The sequence below is a fragment of the Bombus flavifrons genome, chromosome 15, assembly GCF_040668555.2.
Source record: "Bombus flavifrons isolate JBK064 chromosome 15, iyBomFlav1_principal, whole genome shotgun sequence".
Classification (NCBI taxonomy): Eukaryota; Metazoa; Arthropoda; class Insecta; order Hymenoptera; family Apidae; genus Bombus; species Bombus flavifrons.
In genome coordinates, this window is record NC_138456.1 from 7,913,847 (window position 1) to 7,940,746 (window position 26,900).

General features: G+C 36.4%; 2 protein-coding genes across 3 annotated transcripts in view; one reads left to right on the forward strand and one right to left on the reverse strand.

The window, feature by feature from the left end:
- LOC138187771 (uncharacterized) overlaps positions 1-26,900 on the forward strand; it is a 266,905-nt gene that overhangs the window by 193,949 nt on the left and 46,056 nt on the right. The gene's annotated exons all lie outside the window — the stretch shown is intronic.
- The window catches only part of Ror (tyrosine-protein kinase transmembrane receptor Ror), a 349,227-nt gene that overhangs the window by 167,570 nt on the left and 154,757 nt on the right, over positions 1-26,900 (reverse strand). The window lies entirely within an intron of this gene.

Sequence of the window (26,900 nt, forward strand, 5' to 3'; positions counted from 1 at the left end):
TTAACAATACTTAACACCGTTACACTTGGCATTGTTACATTTGACACTGCTCTGTTCGACACTGTCTTAGGTTTACAGATGTAAACCGTATATCTAACAGAAAGACATCGTCAACGTTTCGCTGACGACTCTTTTTCTAGCGGTCATGATCGCTGCTGATCGGTGATCGAGATGACGTGACGTAGCCTCAATGTTTCAGTGATCAGCTAACGGTATTTTGAATTGGCGAACTGTGTTACATCTTTCTGCTTGGTTACTGGAGATAGCAGTGGCGTTGAGAAAAGAGTGATGGTTGTTGACGAGTGTTGGATTATTTGCAAAGTGGAAATTGTGAAATGGTTTCACTTTCGACAAATTTTGACGATGATATTTTCTGTATTGGTCGTTCGTTAACGTTGGAACGATGAGCAATATCTTACGGGCTGACGGGTTGATTTATTTCGGATGAAATTGGATGTTTGCGATGTAATTGAAATTGGATGTTGAATGTTGTACCGCGACAAAAGATTGTCGCTTTTCTCAAAGAGATAGTGTGAAATGAAGCTGAAAATATTTGACCGCAGATCGAAAAGCACTCTTTTTTCTTTTTTTTTTTTGTAGAATAACACATATGAATTTGAAATAAGCGAAATTACCTCAGGAAAGAAAGGAAACGCAGGAATGGTTATGAAATCAATTTCAACCGAATGAAAAGTGGAATTACGTCGAATAAATGTTCCCCCGTCTGGCTGCTCGTCTTTGTCGAAGATCGCTAGAACTGAAGATTTTATATTAATATAAACCCCTGAGGGCTCCTAATGGATGGGGAAATAATGATCCGATCGTGAGAAAATTCGATGCAACGGTACTGCTTTAATTGAAGATAAAAGAAATTAAAAGTATAAAGGAAAATACTTTTTTATTGCACATCGGGTGGTTAAAATGAAACTATTCCAAATTTCATGATTTACCTAATAATAATTTAAATTGATAACAAAGAGATAAATAATCGAGAAAAGAACACGATACATCACATTGCCTACCTTGAAATTTTTCAATTCATTCGTCTTCCTCATCCTCCTCGAAGCTTTAAAAATGTTTCTCGTCCTATTATTACAATATTGAATTTATTAAAATATCCTCTGTCTTAATAATTACATCTATGGCGTTCATAAAACATCGTCAATGTATCGGCTACTTTTAAGAAATTTAGATATTCAGACTCGTTATTTTTATTTCAATTACGTCATGTTCAAAATCTTCTGTTTGATCATACAAATCAATTATTACGATTATTACGAACTTTTATTATTACGAACGATTATTACGAATTTTTTAAAAACACATCCTTTAAGTTCTCATTTTTTAAACGAACATCGACACGGAAAGTGGTAAACAAACTCTTGCAACAAGAATGTGAGCGTTGGCCTTCAAATTGTGACGTAACTCAACCCCTTCAACGTATCGCGAGTTTGGTGGCACGGAGGACACTGGCGATGGTGGATGAGCCTGAAAATGAAATTCCGCGGAGAGAGGCGAATTCCATTCACTTACGTGTATGCGCATGGAAAATCGAGTAGAAAGGGCAGGCCCTTCGCGTTTACGTATGCGTTACCGGCGCCGTGAATTTGCGAGGGGAATAAACTGCGGGTCGTAGTTAATTAAGCGCCGTATTAATTAAGACCGGCCTTAAGGATTTCTCGCGAATGTCCTGTATTTAGTCGTGCCAACCTTCGAGAACGAGTTTGCTACAAATGAGAAGACCTCGATGTCGTGCGTTAGATGTGGATTAAGTGCCATAGGGACACGTAACTTAATGTTCTGGAATTTGCATATTATTTTATTTTATTTTATTGCATGATATTTCTTCAAAGTTTTATTCGTAAAAAGATCGTGATACATCAAGTCTGTTGGAAACTGCTATCCAATTTTTAAATCAAAATAAAATTCCTCGCAAAACGTTATAATCTTATTATTTTTCATTACTTGTACGATTCAGCATCATCCTTTAATATCATTTCTATAAAATTGTTCTCTTTTTTTTTCCTTGCGATAAATTCATTAATCTAAAATTCGAGGTTCATCTTTGAAGTCTAAGTCTTCGTTCTTAAGCCTTTGAAATTGAAGGAGATTCTCGTCGAGCATACGACGTAAATAAACAACTGCAACCATAATTGTATTTCTTTATTACAGTTCATAAGATATACAATACAATGAACGCTTTTTCTCCGAAGGAACGTTTCTTACAGTTTCTCTGCCAACGAGCGAATTACTGTAAAATTGTCACCAAACAGAGGTGAATTTCTCATTACAAATTTACGCAAAAATCGATTTAAAAAGTGTATTGACAGAAGAAGACGTAATTGACGAATTAGGGAGTTACTTAAAAAGCAGTTCGCGTTGCAACGCGTTTTTACGCATTATCAGAATCGACGGAAGGATACGCGTAATAGTCGTTAAGCACGTGGAACAATAGTTAGCATGAAGACGATAAGGGGTAGACTGTATGGCCTGGATCGCCAACTGCACATGCAACTCGTACGCTGACATTTAAGTCGTGGCATGACTGCAAAAGTCGTGCCTCTCGAATATGCATCTAGATCGGTTCCTGTGATCCAGAACATCGAGAGCTTGCCTTAGGGTAAAGGAAAAACTTACTTCTGGACTTTATATGAAAAAGAATTACACAACACGCTGTTAATCCTATATTGTTTATGAAATTTAATTTTCTTTCAAAATTTATTGCCACCAATTTTTTCGCAATCGTACAAGTTGAACAGATAAGTTGGAAGTGCACGAACCTACAAATGACGTTGGTCAATTCCTCGAGGGAACATTCAAGCGGTGCCAGAAGAAAAATCCTGACACTTGCATTATTTTCCTGCAGCCACGGGAATAAGCTTACGATTGCGACTTCGTGGAAGTCTTGGAAAAAAGCGTCGGATAGGGCAGGTCGTAGGAGCAAATGGTAAGAATCAGCTCGAGGTGACTGGAATATCGTGGGACAGTTTTCCGATAGCGTGCATTTCCTCGACCAAACACACTGTCTCTAGTCCACGTATGTGTCAGTTGGATATGACACGAGTCCTGCATATATTCCAAACTGTAATACGTATTCTTAAATATTTGCTATTATTCTTTCGTTTCTTGGAAGCGCTCCTTCATGTTTTATATTGAATCGTATCTTTAAAATTGTAAACACTGCGATAAATTTGGAAACGTTTTCATACAACTAAGTACGTTGAGAGAAATAAAAGAAAAGGAAATAAATAGTAAGGAAAGAGTTTCGGAAAAAATAAAAATTGTATTGAAGATATGGATACAGTCTGAAAGTCAAAAGCGTAATAACATTTACTATATTAAAATATGCAAATATAAAAACGTAGAATATTTCAGCCGCTTTCCCTCTCTTTGGAAAATATCCAGACGCTACTGTAAGTTCTTCTGTGCTTCAATTTCATAATTAAATATTTCTTATGCCAAAACCATGAATGTGCAAATTTTCTTTTTTTTTAATGAAGAAGTGGATTGAACATTATCTGTTTTTCTCTTAATATAAATTCTCTGGCGAGCGGCCAGGAGAGTATTAGAATTATTAAATTTCCAAAGAAACACTTACGATATTTAAAATACGATACAAAATTAGGCGTTAAATTTTGTATATTTTATTAAAAGCTCAGGTAAAACAGCGAGAAAGAAGTGACTATCCTGTTGACCAAAAGTTGACTCTTTCATGAGCACATTTATTACAATAAATCACCTAATCTTGGGCTGTCCAAAATATAACACTGAAGCTCCTTTTTAAGGATAACTTTGAAGACGAAAAAAGCCATTGAAAACGAAAAGTTGTTAAAATTGATCAAGAAAACTACGTTATTCAATAGAATGGTGTAATATAAAATACAACATGGTACCCTACCCTTTCTCATGTTGTCGCTAACAACCTTGTAGGTGATGCGACGTTAAACCTTAATTTAACAGAAAAGAAAGGGAAAAGAAAATTGGAAAAACCAGATACGAAGAAAGCAGGTACAACAGGTGCGAAAATAATTCAGCAGCATTCTTGAACAAAGAAGCGACTACATCGGCGCCATACCCACCCATCGCGTCGTCTTAGACCGACATAAACAAATCAAACCGACTGGTTTCGCCAGAAAACACATTCACATCGCTCCTTTCCGCCCACGATTTGTTTTCTATCGAAACGGCTGCGGTTCTATATTTTTTTCAATTTTACCACGATACCTAGGTATCGAGTTTCACGAGGAAATAACGCGAGCCACGCACATTTCGAAAGACGATTCCCCAGTTTTGTGTTCGTCGATTCGGTCGATTCTTTTTTTCCCTATCCGTGACAGGGCGCGGGGGGTGGGACCGTTCGCAGCGGCGTTCGATGGCAAATTGGACGTGGAATTTCATTTCACCTCGGATGAGAGGCCGCCCGGTACCGGAAAGGAAGGAAAAGCTTTCCGGAAGAATGCAATATTCCGCCTGGCCAAGAAGACAAAGAATGTCATCCGCACGCGAAACTGGATACCCAAATGAAATTCAATATGGCAACGCAGAAATCATCTCCCGACCCTCGCGTCCCGTTGCCAACGACCCTGCCTCATGTTTTCTCTGCATCACTATGGCACGAAGCGTGGTCCATGACCGCGCTTGCACACACCGTGGGGATGCGATTGGCGCATGGGTTGCATCCGACGGGCTTTATGAAACCGATTCACCGAGCGGATTCTTTATGGGAAGCGACCTTCCACTGGCTTCCACGGACGATTCGCCAACATTTGATGATGGCGATATTTGGAGACACGCAGGGTAGAATAATGTTGGGATTGCATGGCATGAGCCGGGTTTATATGCGGTTTCATTGTTGGAATATTTTTCGAAGTGATATTCTGTCGTGAGGTTCACAACGTAATGAGTTGACCTTTTATTCAACGCATTTTCAAATTTTCTATTAAAAATTCACAGTCTAGTAACGAGTTGTACGTGTTTCGTCTTATTATTCTACTATTTAACGTCAATATGTATTAGAGTAATAAAACGATGTGTTATAATTTTATGAAACGAATTGTATATCATGGAGCTCTTATGATCTTTTGTGTCACGGAAATTCGAACGCCAAAGCGAAGTTTTATTTGTTTGAATTACTGGATATCGAACGATAAGTAAAACAGGTAAAAGATGGAAAAATAATTTTCCGTGTTTTCATAGATGAAATATAAACTGCAAAAAATAAATACAGATTCGTGAGAACATAACCAGTCCAAAAAACAAAAGAAAGATAGGAAATCTACAAGAACTAGGTTATTCGATAAAACAATCCCGGAGTAAAACCAAACGTCCATACAAATACATGAGTCAAAGATTTTTATATCTCACGTATTTAATAAAACAGAAAAGAAAGTAATTAATACACAACAAATATTCGGCAGATACGAAAAAACACATACAACCCTGAAAGAACGAACAAAGAGAATAAAGAATTCGTTTACCTTTCGGTTAAATTTGCAAAAATGTCTCTAGTATCCACCAGCTATTAGCTACGCTTTTTCTCCATCTGCTTAATTCTTTATTGAAAATTATGACAATTCGGTTTAAGAAGGAGTTAAAATCCATCTTCGAATTAAAGTCACATAATGTTAGAGTGACCAAATATTTCGTAAATACACATTATTAAAGAAACACTAAAGATTTATTTCTCGATAGAAATATCAATAAAAATATTTTCCTTACTCGTCGATATTCACAAATTATTATGTCGTTATGTTACTTTCCCTCCGTCTGTTTACCCTACAATAAAAGTAAAATTTCTTAGTGAAAATTATGAAGATTCCATCTAATAATTCCACCATCGTCGAACTACCGCCGCGTAATGCCAGTGGAAGCAAAAGCGGCTCCGGAGAACCCTTTAAATCACGTCATTTTGTTCCCAGGCAAAGTACGTTTAATTATACCCGTAATCTCCTTGACGTTGGTCCCGCAAAAATTGATCGCCTTTTCCCCGGCGATTGGAAGAAACGTTAATGGGGCTTCCGCGAGCAATCGACATCGTTTCACGTTTCTTCCAAGCCTTTCTTCTTTTGATTATAAGACACTGGGACGACATAATGGTGCCGTACCGCCGATAGGATCATAATGCTGTTCAATTAATTAGCATAGAAAACGACATCACAACCAGATATTGATTTTCGATACCTTCGATTTTCAATTTAAAACTTGGATCTTCTGGTTAGTTAATTGGTCGATGTTGAGACATTGTGTCTCCTTTGACTGCAACATCGGAGAATGATCCTTGAACAGAGGATAAAGTAAGTAGGAGTATTATACGAAAGGGTCGTCGTAAAGCTTTATGGTGGAATTTGTTTCATTGATGTCGACGTGGGTTCTGCTTGGATCGTTCTCGCGTTGAGATCACATCGATTTGAATCTCAAGGACGTTTGTAGTGTAGAGGGGCTGAAAGAAGAACCTTATTAGCGAGTGACGTACGTTAGCTGACAAAAGTATTCCAACAACCCTACAAACTTTTCGTCTATCTATTATACGAAACATTTTGAAATGTCATTAGCACTGTAACACAACTATCGCGTTTATATTGGTAACGTGTGAAACATGGATGAGAAAATGCATATAATTAAAAGTTACATGATGTTTATTGGATACCTTAATGAAGACCAGCAAAACATTTGAACAGTACCATTATTCGCTGTATTGGTACACCATAATATGTGTAACAGTATATATGTAATCTATTACTTCAATTGTTATTCTGCATCCATGACAGTAAGTTAGTCATGATCAATTCGGAATTCATGAATTGAAAAATTATACTTATTTAACCTATAATTGGTATTAGTGGATGACAGGCAGCAGAATCGTTATATTAAGAAACCAGGATAATTCCTATGCTTTGTATGAGATCATTGAGTCTTCTGAAAACTAAACCGACCATCAAGCAATCATATGCAATGAACTTTTTATACATGCCACCTTAGTATATCGACAGGTACACAGAAAAATACATGGAAAGAACGACAACACATCCAAACCAGCTGGCTGTTGAAGCGAGCAAAACTCTCATAGAAAGAAGACTGAAAAGAAAACACGCCACTGACCTAACTAAAGAAATAAAATAGTCAAACTCGAAGATGGTATCCCGCTGGGGGTAGCCATCCACATGTTATTTAGCATTTAAGTTAGAAAAATCTACTAAATGTCCAGCTGGACAAATTGTAAAGTACAAATTAAATAATAAAAAAAAACCTTAGCAGAGTTCAACACATATTTAAAAGACGTATGTCAAATACCATAGAGGATTAAACTAGATCGTGTCTTTGACACAGGAGCCGCGTTAACCTGAAAATTGACAGAGTTCGCTTCACGAGCTCAAGAATTTATTAATCCGGTCGTTTCGATACGGCAGTGGTGCGGGCATTAAGGAAACTTATTGCAAGGAGCTACGGCTGTACTAGACAGTGCGCATTTACCAAGAACCGCAGACTAATACCTACCGATCTACTTAATCCCTGAACCCTTTAGGACGTCAGTGCGCGGCGCTAGGTAATTAGCAGGCCCATCAACAAACAATGGATACCAATTTAGCCAGGATAATGGTGCGCAGGCAGGAAAGATTATCCCTTCTATCCAGCAACATCGAGCCGTTCGCGCGACGCTCCGTTGAAATTTGCCCGTGTTGATTGTGTAGATCCGCTAGTGAAAGAGCCAGTATCGTGTTTCGTCTCATGGAAAATTTAGGCGAACCTAACTTCGTTCTGGCTTCGTTGATTGGAAAATCGAATTGGATCGTGAAGACAAAGGTTTCAGATTCTTTCTGACAGTTACTTTGAAAATAATTTTGATGAATAAATCGAAAGAAAATTATTATCCTAACAATCTTTAAATACAAAATCTTAATAGAAAATGAAAAACATTACAGTAATAATAGTAGTAAATTGAATTGTCCAACTTTTATACAACTCGATTGCCTCTCTCAGACATAGTATTTTGTCTACTCATGAACCAAATTACACTGCAAAATAATTAAAAGATAATATTTTTGGCGTTGCTTTGGAAATAAGAAGTTACATAATTGTCTGACAAGGAGGATAGGGCGATTATTGCTCGTTAAAGCAGAAGCAGGAAACGAACTTAATTAATACTTAATAAGTTAATGAACGCGGCATTGCTAGTTAGGCGAATGCACGATTCAATTCGAAAACAACAAAGTTCTTGTCGCTGTTATCGTGCCAGCGCAGACCGTGCTTCCTTCCTAATAGCTACAACGTTCTATAATTAATTTCAACCCTTCCGGGAATCCATTACCACGTGCATTTGGTCCCACAGATATCATCTGCTATGTAGCGAAACCACGGTCCATCGAGAGCCACGCTGTTAGATTTCGCGAGCTGTTTCATTCGATCCTGATGCATCCCTGCAACGTCGTATCGTTCGAATACTGTCAGCCGATCGACGATACCATCTGTTGTTTTAATTACCAATAGAAGGATAGAATTTCAAGTAATTGGCTGGGATATCGTTTGGGAAGCAACGTTTCTCGGATTCCATAGAATATTTTACTGGAATCGTTTCTAGGCATCGATTACTACGATTCCTGGTCATCGTATTTCAATCCTTCTATATCTAATTACTCTCCATAATATTTTTTCTATGTTAAAAAATATCTCAAGTTTAAATAAAATATGCAAAAACTGTCATTGATATGCACGACACAACGAACGCTTAAATATTCGACTTAAATTCATGAAGCGATTACGTGCGTAAAAAAAGTTGTTCAGAATAACTATTTTGATAACATATTTCAAGAGCGAAAATCGAAGTCGTTGAGAAGACCAAGCTTCTAAATAATTCACTAAAATTTCTCGAATAAAAGTTATTGAAATTTATAGTGCATGAATTCTCAACTTTCTTTTATCGGCTGTTGTAAATCGTTCCAATATCAAAAACCTCCGATTCCCTTCGATTTCCAATATTTTCAACATCTGTTAAGTTACACCATTGACAGGACACCTGCATGCCTTGGGTCGTTTCAAAAATCGGCGATCGTCCCTCCTGGTCCCCTGGATTTCCGGCCGCGCAGGGACCTCCGATGGGTTACACGCGATGATTCAGTGGATCCCGTCCGGAAAACGAGCGAGTTGGAAATGTTGTGCGTGCCTGGCGACGATAATGATAAGCGTCAGCGACGCATGAACCTGGACACACGGCGATAAACGAACAAACGTGGCACTCGCTCCCAAGCTGATGCAGAAGACCCAGTTAAATAACGTTGACTGATAAAATAATCGAGTTCGGCAACAGATATTTGGCCGATAAAGCGGTCGGATATTTTTTAGTTGATTTTATGGCTGCCACTTGTGGCCCATTCGAGCGAAAAATGATAGCATCGTGTGTGGTTATGTGCCTATTGAGATGATGTCGATAAATGTAATACGCATGTACATTTTCATGTTATAACAGAAATAATACATTTAAAGTATTTGCAATTGGCGAGTGATTTAGGATAGTTGAAGTAATTACTTCTGGGAAAACTTTACATCTTTTTCTTTTGTATACCTGTGACGTGGACACCGTCGTTACGAAGAAAATAGAATTTACTGAAGCAAAAAATTAAAAAACGAGAGGTCTCGATGGAAAACTTAAAAAAAAAAGAAAAAAATTAAAAAAAAATTTTTTTATTCTATATTTTAGCACTGACAGAAAAATACAATATATTATATATACAGGGTGGTTGGTAACTGGTGGTAAAAGCGGAAAGGGAGTGATTCTACGCGAAAAAAGAAGTCGGAAATATAGAATAAAAATTTTTTTTTTAATTTCTTTTTTTAATTTTTCCATCGAGACAACGATCTACAGTGAGATCCGTTATAACGTACCGCACGCGTACCGAGCGAAAATTCAAAGTTGATTTTCTCGAAAACAAAGCCTCAAATGAAAAATTTTTGTTCTATATTTTCGACTTCTTTTTTCGCGTAGAATCACCCCCTTTCCGCTTGTACCACCGGTTACCAACCACCCTGTATATTTCTATTACAGATTCATCCACGCGTTCCTGTATCACATAACCTCAACAAGAATGTTAAAAGGAAGAGCTCGCATATCTAAAACTGGTACTTGAATATGATATAAACAGTCTTTAGCGCAATTTTAACTAAATAAACGTAGTAAAGATTACATTGATATATCGTACATTGTATGACGCGTGAAGATCCCAAATCTGTCCTGTTATTTCCTTTAAAGCCGTATTTCTAACATTTTCCTTTGGAGGAACACAGCGGATGAGCGCCGCTGACAAACGCTTATCCGCGTATGAAACAAGGATGAAAGGATCGTCCATCTACCGTGTTCCTGCAAAGTGAAACGGTGTAAAGTCGGATTCAGCTAAAATTTAGTATTTCAAAATTGCAGGAAACTATAGTAGTTTATTATTTGGTTTGTACCGTCTTTGTCTTCCTGCATTCAGTCAAAAAAAAAAATGAGGTACTGTTTCTGATAATTATATTTAAAAAATAAAAATCACAGGGAACTCCAAATATTTCAGTTCAACGATCCCGCCGTCGTCATTGTTCTCAAACGAGCATAGAACCGTCGTCAAGTATCCCGCGCGGCGCGTCTCCTCGTCGTTCTACAATGGCTTCTTCAGTTTTCCGGAACATCGTATAGCAAGAGGAAGCCCGCGGTGATTTCTCTCGGATGTTTAGTCGTCCGAGTGGCCGTAACTCGTCGATATGAGAGCGTAGGAGGCGGATCTCCGACATAACGTGAAACAAAGAACATAATGTTTCTGCATGGTGGCATGGCCGCACGAGAATTAAACTGGTCGAATTTACTGGACAACGGGAACAGAGACAGTGGCTTAAGGCTCAAGCTTTGCCCGCTAAAATCTCTGGTTACAAGCAGATGAACGGGATATCGGGTTCCAAGACTCGATGTCTAATTACCAAGGGGGATGTTTTAAACGTCTAGGCTCGATGATATCAGTGATGAGTAACGGAAAGTATCACCTACACTCGCGTGATACGAGGAAAATGGTTTAACCGTGATCGCTGATACGATGAACGGGATTGGAACGGGTTATCGATGAACAGCTACTTTGTTTGGTTGTCTCAATGATATTACGGCTCTTTAATACTGGAACTACCACACCAATCAAATTGACTGGTTCTACAATTTTATATGTCAACCCTCGTCTAGGGATCATGGTCCCAGATGGATTAATAATACCAAAAATGTACTACATAATATGGAATTGCTTCTGTAAGAAAGTAATAAATCAATAAATATAAAAATATTTTATTATTACGTATTTTTTAAAGACCAGCCATTTTGACTGATTTTGGTAGAAATAGCTTCGTGTTGACTATCGGTAGTTCTAGTGTTAAAATGATACTCGTATTCGCAAGGTGTAGATTGCAAAATCTTTTATGAAGGTATTGTTGATGAAGCTACAGAAAAGTTAAGTACTTTCCGATTTCGATGACTTTTGAGTATGTTGCAAAACTTAACGTTTCGACTAACTTTTTTCTATACATACGCGTATAAGGGGTGGATTCGCCTAGTTTCCAAAATATTCGGGAAACTGCTGCTTTCTTCACGCTGAAAAACGCTGTTTTCTTCAGATGCAATCTTTCCGGACAACGTGAAAGTTCATTCTTCGTTAGAAGAATTTGTCGAAAAACTACTCTCTCACCGATAGCGATGATTTTTAAATATGATGCATGATTCTAGATAGTTTTTCTTTTTATACATACAATCGTCGGTCGAATATAGTTTCCGAGATATTCGAAAAAAGCTGTCGATACTAGCGCATTGAATCCTGTCGATGCGTGTGTTCTATGACACAGTCACAAGCATAGCCGACGCACGTTTGCCGCTTCGGACCGCTTGGCGATCTGTTTACATTCATCAGCCATCGATCTCTTTATCTTTCTATCAATTCGCATACTTCACGAATCTAAATAAACAGCTTCTATGAAAATCTCATTCACAATTGCGTATGCGAGTGTTCCAATTTGTGATCCAATGGAAATTAAATGATGTACAGGGTGTTCCCAAAATCGTGGCACAACAAGTCGAGTGGTGATCGTGCGTGCGAAAATATGTGGAACAAAAAGAATAACGTCTTTTCATTTAAGTTCATTTAACTTTTTATTTCGTTTCCTTGATGCGATAAAATGACGTGTATGGAGTGCAAGTTTCGAGATGTGAACTCCCATTGTATTGTAATAAATTGTATTGCAAGGATAATAATCAAGGTCGAAGAATTAATAGCAAACGTTGTTCCAAAAATGTGTTATGCTTTAGACCAACGCAACGAGGGGAAGTAAAGGAAAGCGAAGTTCTGTACATTTGTTCCCTTTTTCCCTATTTCTCGTAATGCAAGCATTAAAAACTTCATTGTTGTTAACATGTTGATTGCTACGATGATCATCGATGATTCAAGTTACTCAATTTTTTTTGAACGATTGAGATATGATAAATTTCACGGACTAAAAAGTTGTCAACAATGCAAATAATTTAAAAATAACACTGACAGAAAAATACAATATATTATATATACAGGGTGGTTGGTAACTGGTGGTAAAAGCGGAAAGAGAGTGATTCTACGCGAAAAAAGAAGTCGGAAATATAGAATAAAAATTTTTTTTTAATTTCTGTTTTTTAATTTTTCCATCGAGACAACGATCTACAGTGAGATCCGTTATAACGTACCGCACGCGTACCGAGCGAAAATTCAAAGTCGATTTTCTCGAAAACAAAGCCTCAAATGAAAAATTTTTGTTCTATATTTTCGACTTCTTTTTTCGCGTAGAATCATCCCCTTTCCGCTTGTACCACCAGTTACCAACCACCCTGTATAATATTTTAATATTTAATATAAAAATGAGGTATTATAGTATAGCATATTTTAATCTATCGCAGGGCAAAATATAGAAAATTCGCGTGGCAGTAAACGTATTATCGAGTAAAGTTATGCTTGGAATAGAAATTGAGGAGAATTAGATACGAGAAGAGGTATTTCGTAGATTGACGTAGATAGTAGAAGATAGTTATGTGAAAGTGTAGAAGCTAAGTTAAATTGAAGTTTAATTAAATTAGATGCAACTTTAAATTTCAACGAGGTTCATTGAGTTATGCCGGTTTAATTAAATTATGTCACGTCAGTGCTGCGAGAAACGGAGTTTCACTTTAATGGGTTTAAAATCAAAATGTTAGATTCTTCATATTTTATAGTAGGATAGATCGTTATGCTATTTGTCATAACTCCTAACCCAACTTTTGATTAGAAGCAACAAGAAGTCAACTTGATTCAAATCACTTGACTGAACTTAACAATTTTCATGCTGCTTTAAACAGCGCTAAGTGTACCTACTGATTTTCCTTTCGAGTTTTAGAATTCTAAAATAGAAAATGAAATATAATATAATATAATATAATTATTAATTCGAGGGATTTCATATTTGATAAATAAAATCAATATCATTGGAAGCCATATACATAACAATCTTATTAAGAAAATATATAATAAGTAGCTTCTTTTTTATTAAGCACTTTTTAGAAACCAAAGGGTAATTGATTTTTTGTAATCTCATTAAATTGCATTTAGCATGTAGCTAATGTTCAACTTTTATTTTTCCAATGAATTGTTTGCAGTAAAGTCTAAATCTTTCCTACAAACATAAAACCAAAGGCAAAGAGTGATAAATACCGCGATTTTAACGTGATCAAAATTTCAATTAATAATCGTCAAACAGAGGTCTAAAATACGTTCAGAGTTGAAACGTTCTAAATGATTAGACACAGGTCGGGAATCCGGAACCGCGAAATGTTTACAGAAGCGGGTGTGCAACGACCCACGTGGCATCAAATACGAGTGTGAAATCGGTAATTAAATCGAAAGAAATTAAACGAACGTCCGCGTCGTGTCAACGTTACTCGTAATTAGTATTTTAATTGCCACGCGCAGCCCGGTGGACTGTGTTTACGAGCAAAAACTGTCGCTGTTCTATCCAATTATTCGTGATGGTACATATTGCCCTCGATAATTATAGGTCTCCAGCTTAAGTAAATGAAAAGATTTACGTTAACGCGTTAATGACGATTGGATATATTCAAATATTTTATTAAATGCAAGGTTGGATTTTATTTTTAGTAAACTCAGTATCTGTCACAAGACTGAAATCCGTGTTTTATTTCTTACCTTATTAACCAAAGAACCCCATTATGACCAAAGAATCTTTTAAAGACATTTATTTAATTTAAATATTTATTTATCATAACCGATTATATTTATTGTTGAATGATGCTCGATTCTGGTACAATATGGATTGAAAGAGAGATTATTCTAAATTCATTTAATTCAAACTTTTTACTTACATATTTATACAAATATAATATAATATTATATATATATATTTATATATTTCATTATAATTAACATTTAAGGTCGCACAAACTAGGCTGTTCACGTGTGCGCTGTAGGGCTACGGAAATAATTTGCGAACGTGTCATTTCGCGCAATTGGCGGCTGATAACCGTAGGCAACGGTTTATCACCGCAATGATAACAGACAACTCTCGTGCACGACAACGAACTCGTTCACTTTGCTGTTTTTCGCACGAATGACACGGCGTGATCATCAGAGTGATGAGTTAATTGTTTCAATCAGTGTGAACGATATCTTTATTTTACTTGCTAGTCGAAGAAGAAGCAGAGGGAAACAGCCAAGGAACAAGTGGCCGCCTACTCGCAATTAAAAATCGCTAATGAGACGTATGCAAATACCGGAGGCTCGTTAAAACTTCCCTTTCCTTTGTCCCTTTTCTCACCAGCACCAGCTGCTTCCTCCTCGAGGTACTCGAGTATCCAAACGAATAGTTCTACGATCGGACATTCTTTCCCTTCAATTTCAGCAATTAGCGACGTGTAACTGCTGGAAAAGATTTTCCAACGATGGTTTCTCTTTTGTGGCATGGAGAAGTTAAAATTTGATGAAAGGGCGGAGGTACAATACATTGAGTAAGTTTTAGTTGTGAAGGTAAGTGGATTGGTCATGGTTTGAGAGTGTTTGATGGTATATCGGGTCAAGTTGGAAATAATTTAACTTTGTGGAGGTCATTGCTATAGTAACACATTCGAGAATATGCATACTGTCGTTCGTACATTTATTTTCCATTAAAGCTTTCCAATAAATTTTTTTTCTGATTATATATTTTTATAATTTTTTGTAACTGAAAGTACTAACTAATTAAACGATACGATATTCATTATATTTAGATCTAATTGACTAGTATTATAAATTAAGTGGACGTACTATATAACTAGTACAGAGTATTTGCAATATATGTTACTAATTTTATAGTTACTTACTTACATTAAAATTGTCGTAGACGATAATTTGGAGAAGATAATCATCATATGTTTATACCACTCACCTGTAACCAAAAAAAAAAAAAGATTATCTTAATTATTTTCCCACAGATATTACAGATATATTTAATCTATCGATTTTTCCCTTTTACAAAGCTTGAATTTCAAAATGGCAATACCAAGTATTAAATATAAGATGGTTTCTCACGTTCATTATTGTAAGACGTTTATTAGCACCAGTTCACGAGCAAAGTATGCAGAACATGTACAAATGAGAACAAATGGAAACCTAATCAAGATCCCACAAAATCGCCTTTAACAAAATTTATCAACACTCGATTCGTTTCATTTGCCCTCGGTTAGTCCATTTCCATAGAAGATTTCCTGCGACATCTGTGCTTCAGAAAGAAGGGAGCCGACTTAAGAATCTTTCTATCGAAAAAGATGGACGGAATACGAGAAAAGAAAACAGAGCGAGAACGTGGGAGGGCCGAGAATGAAGTCGATCCCATCGAAATGTAAATTCACTTCGCGTTGCCGGGCCATTACTTAAAGAACATACGGCCAGGAATTCCGTTTCGAGAGAAATGGACGAAAGAAATTAGATAGTCCTCGGAGAATCCCATTACACCGAGCGTTCGCCGCGAAATAACACTCCACGGTATGCAGCTCGCGAAATGCAAAGGATGTTCCATCGATTGCCTTCGATTTCTATCCGTATCGATGCTATTCTCTTTCTTTACATCGAGTCTTCTCTTTGTTTAGGGACTTCCGGAAAATTTGCTGCAACTCCACGAGCATGAGAAATCTTCTGTCTTTTGTTATCGGGTGGTGATCGTGGGATTATTCGAGAAATTGAAAATGTTCAGTCGAGGTGATAGCACCGAATCTTTTGCTTTTTTCTCCCTTTTATAGAATTTGCGGGAAATGTTCGAAAGAAGTTTGTATATAGTTTAGAGCTTTTTTTTTAGAATGGATCACTCCTTTACGAACGTAAAGATAAATGAAAAAGATAGGGTTAAATTAATTATAAGTATTAATGTATAACGTATTGTGGTAGCATATGACAATTTTATATAATAGATATAATATAATAAAATAAAATAATTATAACATAATATGTTATTACTAATTGTAATTGGGATGTATATGAGACGTGAGATATATGCAAGACATATATTTGTTTTTATTTTTTTATAAACGTGTTGTGCAGATGCAAAAAGAGAAAACGTTTATTTGATGTATTAAAAAAATATTAAATTTTGTAGAAAAAGTGTGTCATTGAAAGTTCATCTTCTTTTCTAATTTTTAAAGAAATAAGAAAAAAATGTTAAGGAAGAGAAATGAAATGTAGTAATATTATTTGATCAATTTCATTATAAATCAATTAATGCGAAAAAATGTTCATTAACGTAGAAGCGTAATTACACATTTCTATTTGCTTTCGTTGCAGCAGTAATCATTCATATACATTAATTTGATACACTTGATATTCAATATCCAATTAATTCAAATTTAATAATGATCAATTTGATGAAATATCTGTAATTGCCAAAATACAACACGCAATATCAATAACCGAATTTGGAATGTTTAATTTATCTAATGCTCGAAGAGAACCTCGAAACTACATACCACACTTTATGATGTGCTCGTGTTTCAAGCTTCCAGAATCTAGACAGATATATATTCCCTCGCGTGTACCTCCATTTTCCTTTCTACCTAATTTTCTTCAACATCACCGCGCAACGTAACAAGGACCTTCTTAATTAATTAATTAATTAATCAAGCTACAAGGATCGAACGTTGAAAATTCAGTCAGAAGACAGAGACTGTGGTACCAGTCTCCAAAGAGAAACTTAGTAAACGACCCTATCGTACCTTCCGCCTAATAACGTAACGATGGCTAACGTAACAATTCGCTGGCTTGACAAGAAGAAAAAGGGTCTATGATAAGAGAAACAGGGTTCAGACGGTCGTTGAATGTGGTCCCAAGGACGAGGGATACTGGCAATGCGTTATCTTACCCTGAGACGCCGGTCCAGCGCACCAGAAGATCGTTTAGATAACGATCGAGAGGTCCGGCAGGAAACGATGAGGAAGAAGAGGGTCTGAGGACAAAAAGATGAGCAACTCGACGTAACTGGGCGGACACTCGATCTAGTAGATGTCCATTCTTGTTAAAAATCTTTGCTTGGTATAACTGAAGTCCGTATGAATTCCAAGATCACACAACTTTTGTCGCTATATATAAATTATTCGCATTACTATTTTTAGTCTACTTAGACCTATCTAATAATATTTCAAATGACATAAAATATGTTAAATTTAAAGACTGTTGAATTTCAACGTTATGAAACAACGCGTGGAAGATGCTGGTAATTATTTCGAAGCTACCAATCACGTACTCATTTCAATTCGAATAAACCTCACGCCTTAAATTTCGCTATACGTAAAGTAATTATGTATTAATATTGACTTCCAGTAAAAAGTTGAAAGCACAGTGACCCGTGAAAATATTCGATCGTTTATCTCCTGAATTTTTGCGAACTGTTTACTTCTCATAAATATTATCTACTTCTATATGTATATCTTCAGATCCGTTTCAAAGTTTAATAGTATAAATCAATAGAATATAATCACCAATACCATCTTTCATTAACCTACTCGTCTATTATTAGGTTGTCGGAAAAGTGTCTTTCTTTTACAGACCCGTCTTTTACAACGATGCATCTTTATACCAACATGAAACCTAATCTGTCGAACGTTGTGATTTTTACTTTAATAGAACAAAGTGGATCATACGTAATTCGATAAAATAATATCAAACGGGAAATGTTGCGCATCCATTATTTCCTTATAAAACGAAAGAAACTTTTCGGACGACCTAATACACCTCCCAAATTTATTAATTCTCTCTCGACACTCTTTACTCCTAAAACGTCCTACAGAAATGATTCGAACTAACAAGCCATGCACAAGTGTATTTAAACTCCTGAAACATGTTGAAATCTGTTATTTCATCTAATATCTATGTTTGCCTCTATCTTTATGTAATAATAATAATAATAATAATAGTTTATTTTTAGCTATAAAAAGCAACTCTCAACCACTTAGCCTTAATTCTCGATACATATATTTACACACTGATCTTACCTAACTATTCACGCAATTATAGCTATTTAACTCTTCATCTTTGTGTAAATTAACGCGGTTGTTAATTAATGACTGTACTGCGTTGGTACAGAGAAATTTTGCTTCAAACGAAAAATCTCCAAAATTACCTAAAGCTATATTAACTCGTTTGTCAACAAAGGCATCCAGCTGCAAGCTAAATAAGCACAAAGAGCGGAAGTAGGAAAGAACGGAAGTGGCAAAGAACGTTACACACGACTTTACTAAGGCCAAACAATCGGCTGGCCAATGGAATGTAATCCCCGGTCGAGCTGTAGCAACACGAAACCCTTTCGGGATCCTGTCCGCCCCCTCGCGAGATCGATGCGCACGGATCCTGTTCTCTCTTCCGGTCGCGTCCAAAGCAGCACAGGGGTTGTCTTTGCGTTAACTCGACGCGCAGTAAACATCGATGTCCTACGGAATTGTTGTCTGAAGCTGTTTCCATGGGAAACTATCCCCGCCATCGCGGGGTTGGTTGGCCGTCTACATTTGCGGTTTGCGGCCACAGAATGGTCGGGACAGTTTTATCGTTATTGCAGCCTGCCGTTCCTGGAACATGGAACGTTTCCTCCGAACGATGGTGTCGGCTGAATATGGATGATAACGGAACGATTCTTTCGGCGAACAACGATTTACAGGCTGTTCGATTGGAAAGCTTACTTGGAAACTTGGTACGAACAAAGGGAGGATGAAATAACGGCAGGTAGAAAGTGTAATGTCTTTGTCGCGTTTGGCGAGGGATCAAGATTTCTGTAGATTTCGAGATATATATTTCAGAATGTAATGAAGATAGTGAAAAGTGGCCCACGAAAGTATTCGGAGACTTATTACAGACCTCCTTTATGAATATATTACGCGTATTATACGAAACATTTTGAAATTTCGTTAACACTGTAATAACCATGACGACTAAAGAAGTTGAAATTTCTATAAAAAAAATTGCGAATTTTTCATTTATCACTCTGATATTAATGCCAAAAACTACTTCAAAGGTACATTCCTTCAACGTAATCTTATTTTAATACGCTTCTTCGAACAAACGAAATATTCGATCGTGTAATCTAATCCATAAAAGAAGATAAATAGCGAAGGAAAGAAGAGAAGGGAGGGAAGAACTTGAACGATTTCAATAATCCTTGGTTTGAGTAAACTTCGTTCATCGATGTTCTATTTTTTCCAGCCACGAAAATCACAGTTTATTATCACGCTGTCGGGAGACTTGACGATTCCTGTGAAATATTCATCGACATAGGTCGATAAATCCGCCCTCGGCGCAACAGGTTAAACGTAGAAGCTTCTACTCGCTTACACTTACCCTCTTTCCAGATCAACGTAGCTATAAATAATTAACTGTAGGCCGAAAATCAACGTTGGATCGTATAAAATAAAGACTAGAGTTTAGATAACGTGCTGACTGCGACGGTGGCCATCAGTGACCCACGTTGCTAAATGTTTTCGGGTGTTTAAGATAAGATAAATTTCACGAACGAAAGGTTGTTAACAATGTGAATTTATTATAACTTACACCTAAAACAATTAACAGTGCTCAAACACAGGAATCACCCTGTGCTCACGCGTCACCATCATCAGCCATAACCTCCAAACAAATTATACTTGAACCTAATTTTAATATCAATCAAAAATACTAATTTTCTGAAAATATCATTCTTCAAATTCTCAGTTCAGTCTCCGCTCGGAAAATGTAAAAGCAAAAAAGAAAGATGGGAAACTCAAAAACCTCCATCTATTCTCTTCGAATGGAAGGCAAAAGTTCCTTCTCAAACAAAATACATCCTCGAGGGAGCGAGAACCGAGGACTACGGTTAAAAAACGATCTTCGTAAATCTCCCTGCAGAGTTCCGTGTGCTCGGATCTCTATTCTCGAAAGATAAAGTCAATACGATAAAAGGAACGAAGTACGCGAGCGTAGAAAACGTCACGAAGAATGCCGATAAACCGTCATCGCCGGTTCTGCTATTGTTCTTGATCGGATCCAAGTTTCCTAGCTTCCACGTTTTCAGCGCTGTTGATCCACGTCCTTTTCCTCGGGAGACCAAAGCTGGAAAACGAGCGAGAAACCAGAGAGCAAAGCAGCTTCGTATGTCGCGTCGATTCGTCGCGACGTCCATGGAAATTCGAACGAGATTTCGAGCGGAAAGGTGTACGCTATTTCCTTGCCGATCAACCTTCGAATTGGTACAAATTTCCGGCACGGTTATTGGATTCAACTGCTTTCGGATTATCCTGCAGGACTTTTGAGAAATTTTTTAAGATATACCACGGCATCGAGTTTCAGGAAAGTGATACTATGGAGAATTGCTGATGTTTAAGAATTGGAAAGGTAATAAGTAAGATTTATAGGAAATTGAAAACCACAAAATATTCAAAGTATGGTGTTTGTTATAATATTTAGCGAATGAAATAAATTTACATTAATTTCTATTTGATTAATTAGATTTAAATCCCTAGCATTGGCTTTTATGTAAACGATGTTGAAGAATAGAATTACGTAATGTAAATTGGCTGAAGAATTGCGAGTAAAATAAAAAGTAGATTTTTGAGATGTTTTTCTATAGAATATAATTTGGTACTGTTCCTTCTTGGAATTGGAATTGGACGAAATTTAAAAGAACACGAAGTGCTTGAGAATTATTAAAAATTTCGGTTTTGTGTATATTCATAAATTATATACGAATTATTAAAAATCAGATACATATCGTAGAAATTCGTAGTACTTCGATCTAGAAGTTTCTGTGCTAATATCAAAACTTAAGGCGAATATCTTGTAGGATTTCTTAGAATGTTTGACTTAAGCGCATCTAGAGTTTGAATTTATTTGAGTTGTAATTGAAGTTCCTCTGAATCAAAGGAGGTTGAAAAATTCTTTGATCATAAGATGTTGATGTTATTCAACGTGATTAAACATGATCCGTTTAAATTATTCTAATTTCGAAAGCGCGAGTAAAAAATACAATTTTATCGCGAGAACAAAAATAAACAGAAAGATACTTCTACCTCTCCTTCTTCTTCAGTAAAATAATCTGAACTTTTTGCTAGTGTGAAAGATCAAAATAACTTTTTGTTTGAAATAACATGTTTAACAAGACTTAAATAATAAAAAAATAATTATTAATAGACAAACGAAATAGTGGAATTATATACAAATAATTCGCAATACAATAAATTACAACTATATATTTCGCAGAGATGATAAAAGTATTAGAAATTTAATAATAGTTTAAATTTAATTAAAAAAAATTAAAGTAGCTATTCATATTGCATACTAATTTTTTATTAAATATACATGTTTTTCAATAAGTACTCAAGTGATCTCCTTCGTCCGAAACACCCTGTATAGTTATTAAACTTAGTCTAATCACCGTGTAGAATTCAAGAAGGTATCGACGTTCCTCTGGGAACTGCATGGAGGATCCTGTTCCCTGAAGCAACACGGCCGATCGAGCTGTTTACGGGGGATGTCATCCGGTTGCGAAAAAGCAACACAGATAACGCGCCGTCGTCAGCGTTCCGCGAACGTTTAACGCGTCGCATTGCGTCGTGGGGCCACCCGCGGCGATCTACGACGCGATCCAGAGTTAATTTGTCGCTTGATCGCCGATTCGTGGCACCCGCGGGATTTCACGGGACGCGAAATTCGCCGACCTCCGATACTCCATAAGGCCCGACGCGGTTAACGAAGCACCATGCGTATCCCTACCCGCTCCCTTCCAATACTTCAAATACGATCGAGTCTAGTCGCTGCCAATATCACGATGATTAATTTGGCCGAATTTTACATTTTATTCCATCAGGAAATTTACAAGAATCATATTTGACAATGCGATAATTTAAATGATTTGAATGGTGGTTGAAATTAATGATGGTTAATTAGTAACGAAGCGAAGTGTTAGGTTCTTTAGATTTAAAAATTTCACGATGACATATTTCGTGATTTTTCTCGTGGTTTGCTCCGAAGAAAAGAAACCTCTTCGGAAAGTACGAACTATGGAAACACCATAAAAATCATAGCCGATACCCAAAGCGTAAAACCTATTCCGTTGAAATTTTTCCATAATCATCGGCCGAGAATCGTCTTCCACCCTATTCCAATTAAAAGATCTCAATTTATCCGATCCAATCAGAGGTCCTCCTTACAAAGACAATTGGAAAAGAGTTTGCCCGTGGAGTGGGAATAGTTCCATTCAGCGGGAACACGCGTCACCCCCATAAACCACCCCCAAGGGAGGCGGAGGAGACACGGTTATACGCCGTTCGATTGCCGCAATTGCACGAACGGTCGTTTCTTCGTTCGCGACAGTTTGCACAGTGCCAGTAATTCGATATTTCCGTTAGTTTCGTAATCCTAGATTTTCCGAGCCATCTGCCACCCCCGGTAGCAGCGAGGTCAATTTGACAGAGGGTGTGTGAGTTCATTTTCGCGAACCCCTGGCCACTTGCGCTTTCCTATTTCTCCAGCAATAACTGTACGAACGTAATCGTATGTAGAGGTTAGGGGAGAAAGATCGTCAGAGTTGGTTTCTTTTGTGAAAAGGCAAAGACAAGAGGGTTGGCGTTGGTCGTTAACGTAGCGGCCTTGTGTAACCTTTAGGTTTGGATCGATGACATAAACTGTAAAATTGGCGATAGTACCGTATTTCCGAATACTTTGGTTCTACTGGAATTCATTGATTCACAAGGTGCATGCTTTGTGAAAGTTCGAGGTGTCGACTTAAGTCCAATTTCGAAACTATCTGGTTTGTTAAAATTAATTCTAAAATTAATCTGGTTAGTATTAAATTAATTCAGCATATTTAACACATTGTTTAAGTCTATCTACACATTATTATATTGCTATACACATTATTTAAAAAATCTATAACATTTTAAAATCAAGTTAATTTAAATCTGGAATTTAATGTTACTTCCTCAACTGCAGTCGAAATGTTGCAATAATCGCAATTAGGGAGCGTTTCGTACGGATTTACGGGAAAAATTCTCCTCGCATTATGAGCTCTGTTTCAGCACAGTGGAGACATATACTCAAGAATTTCTGTCGTTGAAGAGCGCCGTGAACGAGCCACGGTTGCTGACGCGCAGATCGAGAAGTATAAATCAGGATCTAGGCGAGGTACGAAGGGCGCGGGACCTGGAAATCTTCTTAGAGCAATTTGTAATACAAACGAGTCGAGCGACCGAATAAAAGCTTCGCTTATGAAACGTGACGAAGGAAAATGCTCACCCACTTCCAGTTACGACAAAAACGATCAACATCTCAGAAAGCGGAAAGAAATATAAATTATTTGAGAAATAGGTTGACGAAGAAGGTTAACTCGTCGTGGTACAGATTTATGGAAGAAGATATAGCTCGGTGTAGCTTAATATCACTACGAAAAGTAATCGGCCGTTTAGATTCCTTTTTTGTGTGACGAGAATATTTATGCATAACATAGATATTAATGTGTGTAATAAAATTATAAAGCGTTGTGGAAAGTTAGAGAATATAACAAAAAAAAAAAAAAAAAAAAATGACAGGAAACAGTAAAGAACAGTAAAACATTGTAAATGTTGCAAAATTGTTTGGGATCATATAAAATGCTAAAAAGATGGAAATAAATTTTAGAAAATCACAGAGAACCGTAAAATATTGCAAAAATCGAGAAGAGGTGAAGAAGAGAGCAGAACATTGCTAGGAATCATGAAAAAGACAGAAGATTCTGGCCAGACACAAGCTGTCTGTAGGTGTTTGGTCGAGCGAGGCACGACGTAGTCGGTCGCCCACGTCGTTTTCGGAGTTCCTGGAGCTGGGTGACAAGGGCCGACAGGATTTAGGATCACCAAGATCCCGAGGCACGTGTAATCCGAACCGGTGCATCGAGTCACGCGATGTAATCGCAGCGTTCTTGGAGCATGCGAATTGAATAAGACTTCGCTGCGTCTACCCGTCGAGACTTGGGACCTGACCTGCCGTGACTAGATATTACACCGGTGATTTATCGTCCCTGTCGTGGTAACGTTTAGCTTCCCTTCGTTTTTCTATCCATTTTGCTGCTTCTTTCGTGTCGTCATTTTTATTGTTCCTGTTATTTCTGAAAATATCTGGGAATAAATGAACGGTTAAGTTTCAAACAAAGAGAATAGGTTTAAAGAAGTGGCAGCTGTTCTTTAGAATAGTATTAGCAGTAGTAGTAGTAGTAGTAATTATTTATCAATGTCTATTAATAAGTGGTACATGCAATATCTACTCGTAAGAAATACTGCTTTATTTCTGTCATAAATAATTTATCAATTCGCTTGTTGCTGCTTCTTTCGTGTCGTCATTTTTATTGTTCCTGTTATTTCTGAAAATGTCTGGGAATAAATGAACGGTTAAGTTTCAAACAAAGAGAATAGGTTTAAAGAAGTGACAGCTATTCTTTATAGTAGTATTAGCAGTAGTAGTAGTAGTAATAGTAATTATTTATTAATGTCTATTAAGTGGTACATGTAATATCTACTCGTAAGAAATACTACTTTACTTCTGTCATAAATAATTTATCAATTCGTTTGTTCTTGCTTCTGAGGTCCATTAATACACTTCGCTACATTGGTTGCGAAACTTTAATAAATTTTGCTTCACCTAATATTTTGTATTGTAGGATATATATGATACGAATGAAATAATAGATTTCTAATAAAATGACTAAAATATGAAAACAATGAAAGGCATTTAATTGCAAGTGTCCCAATGTATATTTATGGGCGATGCTGTATGTATGTAAATTATGGTATTTTAAGATCTACCGCTGCAGGTATATACATACATATTTATTGAAGATTTTCGGTTTCTAGATAGCGACGGGACGATGTTTAATTTTTTTAAGGACATTTTCGGACATTTGTTAGAATATTTTAAACCTTGGTAATACGTATATATGAATTTTTAACATTTGAAATTTTTAACTATTTTAAAATTGTATTATGCTGATATAATGAAACTTTTCACATTTTGAATGCAATCAGAATCTTTTTTCTCAACTTATTGTTCATGCATTCTATTAATATTGGAGGTTTACTTTTTGAGATAAGAACTGCTTAGTTAAAGCGGAGAAATAAATTTAAAAGATTGTACATAGACACAGATAGTACGTTTCGCTGTAATAAGACCACCGCGTGTCCTTAATTTACATTTCAGATTTCGTAAACTTAAATAATTAATTGCTTCTATACATTTAATAATTCAACTTTATATTTGCACATCTTTTAAAAATCCAATATCGCTTTGAATAACGATTTCAAAAGGGTATATGAATTTATCAAAGATTAAACGGTATAATGAATAAACAATAGACATAAATTAAAAGGGGTTTCGGCCAGTGGAAATGAATTACTAAATTTATGGATGACGTTAACTGGCTACTTTATTGATCAATAAATTCAGTTAATGCGCGGTTCTTCGAGAATTCGCGAATCTCTTTATTCTATTTAGGAAAACTGCGGATTATCTTAGCGCAATTTATCCATTTTTTATTATTTTACGCCCATAAAATATATTCGAATAGAGCCCATAATAGCTTAAAATATTGTCCGATTTTTTTTCTTTCTCATTCGAATGAAATATTGTAACATTAAAATCTCATTGTTAAGAAAGAAATTTTAACTAAATTACGTTGGTAGTCAATCAAGTGTCGTACTTCCATCTTGGAAAATTAACAGTTGCTGTAAGATTGATAGAGCATTTGTAAAACGCAATCTTCTCCATCGTTCCAAGCTTTTCGGCCTGTCGAGCCTCGGATTCCAGATCAAAGGAGTTCCTTGCCCCGATTCCTTTAATCGAGACGTGCGATCTGACGGGTCACGAAACGTGAGTTTTTACATCGACTGCAACCATGTAAAACTCGAGCGCTACCTCCGTTTTAACCCTCGCGATTAAAATACTTACTATCTTTCAGTTTTCTTCGTGACAATTTTATAATTCGTACGACTGACTCTTCGAGGGTAACATGATCAGTCATTAGTTCAGAAAAATTATGTTCTTCATCAGAATTTTTAATTTATCTTATATATATATTATACCATTATATTTATATATATTAAAATCTAAATTTATTCGGACAAAGTTTTTAAATAGAGTTTTTAATAATATTCGATAAAGTCATATATATATATATATAAATTTATTGAAAATTATATTTTTAGCTCATCAGGTATTTTACGTAGATTTCGAGTGCAATTTATTTATTAAAATAAAATAGTAGCAGAGTTCAGTAAATGTAACAAAATCTACCGCCAGAAGCGTGAGGAAAAATCATGCTGTTTCCTCAAATCGCGTTACGCTCTCTGCGTTCCTTTTACCTCCTCTAATTTATTGTTCGTT